This window comes from Choloepus didactylus, chromosome 2, assembly GCF_015220235.1.
Source record: "Choloepus didactylus isolate mChoDid1 chromosome 2, mChoDid1.pri, whole genome shotgun sequence".
In the NCBI taxonomy this organism is placed as follows: Eukaryota; Metazoa; Chordata; class Mammalia; order Pilosa; family Megalonychidae; genus Choloepus; species Choloepus didactylus.
In genome coordinates, this window is record NC_051308.1 from 37,721,085 (window position 1) to 37,723,977 (window position 2,893).

Here is a 2,893-nt window from a genome sequence, read left to right on the forward strand (position 1 = left end):
CAGCTCGTTTCAGAATGCAGAATGTCTGAGGCTGTCTTTACTGCAATGCCTTGTGGGCTGAGAACAGCTGAGGTTTTCTCCACAGAGAGCGAGCGAGGGACAGAAAAACTCCCAGGTTCACCCGTCAGCCAGAGATAGCACCCGATTCTCTGGGCTCCCTAACCTGAGACAGATATTGTCCCTCGATTCTCCCAAGGTCAGTTGTCACCAAAAGCCTCTGTCTGCTTGTTGAGGATTCACTGTCTGTATTGAGCAGTTAATATTAAAACCTCACTTGGAGCTGGGCTGAGAGAGTGCATGGCGTGGCTTCCATGAGGGAGGGGCTCTCGGCTCTAGGTTCTCGGCTCTCAGCGCAGGTCTGCAGTTTTACTTACAGATTTTATGCTGTGATCTCAGGCATTCCTCCCAATTCAGGTTGGTGGATGTTGAGTGTACAGTCACGTTTGTCTCCCCGCTGTTATTCCAGGTTATTTACTGGTTTTTTGTTCATTTATGAATTGTTCTGGGGAAGACTAAGTCTTCCACTTCTTTCTATGCCGCCGTCTTCCCCGGAAAGTGTCTGTTGAATTTTGATTGGTACTGCATTGAATCTGTAGATGAATTTGGGTGGAATTGACATCATAAAGACCTTTAGCCTTCCAATCCATGAACACAAGACGTCTTTCCATTTATTTAGGTCTTCTTTGATTTCTTTTGGCAATGTTCTGTAGTTTTCTGTGAACGAATCCATGACATCCTTGGTTAAGTTTGCTCCTAGATATTTGATTCTTTTAGTTGCTATTGTAAATGGATTTTTTTTTTTTCTTGATTACCTCCTTGGATTTCTCATTACTAGTCTATAGAAACACCATTGATTCTTGGGTATTGATCTTTTATCCTGCCACTTTGCTGAACTCATTATTAGCTCAAGTAGCTTTGTTGTCTCCCTCCCACTCCCCAGGATTTTCCAAATATAGAATCAGGTCATCTGAAAATAGTCACAGCTTTATTTCTACCTTTCCAATTTAGATGTTTTAGATGTCTTTTATTTCTTTTTGTTGCCTAATTGCTCTAGCTAGAACTTCTAACACTGTTAAATAGCAGAGGTGACTGGGCATCTTTGTCTTGTTCCCAGTCTTAGAGGGAAAGCTTTCAGCCTTTCATGATTGAATATGATGTTACCTGTGGATTTTTCATATATGCCTTTATCGTGTTGAAGAAGTTTCCTTCAATTCCTGCCTTTTGAAGTGTTTTTATCATGTAAGGATGCTGAATTTTGTCAAATGCCTTTTCTTCATCAGTTGAGATGTTCATGTGGTTTTTCCCTTTTGATTTGTTAATGTGCTATGTTACATTAATTGATTTTCTTGTATTGAACCACCTTTGCATACTTGGAATAAAACCCACTTGATCATGGTGTATAATTCTTTTACTGTGCTGTTGGATTTGATTTGCAAGTGTTTTGTTGAAGAATTTTGCATTTATATTCGTTAGAGAGATTGGTCTGAAGTACTCTTGTAGTATCTCTATCTAGTTTTGGTATTAGGGTGATGTTGGCTTCATAGAATGAGTTAGGTAATGTTCCTTCTGCAATATGGCAATTTTGATATATCTTACGTTTACTAATTCTTCCCTCATCTGTACCTAAATCTTCTGTTTAAGTCTATTACTTTAAAAATAAAATTCCACTTATTTTTAAATCTGAACAGATAATGCATTCACATGGTTAAAAATTCAAAAGGTACCAAAGATTATCTAGTGAAATGTCTTCCTCCTATCCCTATTTTATAGCCACCTGCTTTCACTCCACTGAGTTTTAGATATCAACCTCCATGTTACTGTTTACAGTGACTAATTATTAGTCCTTGTGTTACTAATAATAACAGTAAGAGGCATTTGGCATGGCAATCACCCCTCCTTAGCTTCATGGACACCACGTTCTCTTATTCTCCTTTATACTTTCTGAATCCTCTTTCTCAGTCTCCTTTGCTTATTCCTTCTTTTATTCCTAATTTTTAATGTTGGAGAACTTCAGTGCTCAGTCCTTGATATTATTCTCTTTTCTGTCTAAACTTCGTGATCCCATCCAGGTTCATGGATTTAGACAACAACTATATATTGATGGAAGTCAAATTTATATTTCTTGCCTAAACCCCTCACCCAAACTTCAGACTTGTATAACCAATCACCTACTTGACCTTCCACTTGGGTATGTAATGGACATATCAAAATTAACACGGCCAAATGCTGAACTCTTTATTTTCACTCACAGACCTGCTGTATCTGTATCCCTCCCATCTCAGGTGAAGACAGTTGCATCTTTCCCAATGCCCTGGCCATAAAACTTACATGCCACCTAAATCTTGAAAATACACAGCTTTTAAAATTGTTTATCAGTTTATTTGGTCCAAAGTGATATAATTTTGTTTTAATTTTATTTTTGTGATTACTAATGATTTTGAACTCATTTATTAGCTTTTCTCAATTGTCTCACCTGTAAATTGATTCTTAGTCCATTTCTTTCCTATTGGGTTGTTATCCTCTTTTTATTCATTAATATTTTTCATGTCGAGTGCTCAGTGCCTGATTTCAGGCTGAATTATTTGATATTTCTAAAGGATGGGGCTGTGGACTCTACTGTGAGAAAATACATATAAATTATCTGGGGACCAGAAAGGCAGCCTAATGATTTTCACTTACAGTAAGCTTTTAAGCCTTCAGTGGGCAAACTTTTTCAGATTACCTAAGGCTATCAAAGACATGAGCCAAAGGAGTCCCATATTTCCCATTCCTGTAAGGTTGAATTCTTAGCACTTTTTTTTAGAATGTGAGAGAAGTGAACTGCTTTCAGACTCCCTGCTGACTGGGATTTTAGCTCCCCATGATTTCCTGTTTGCCTCTCTTCTCCTATTCT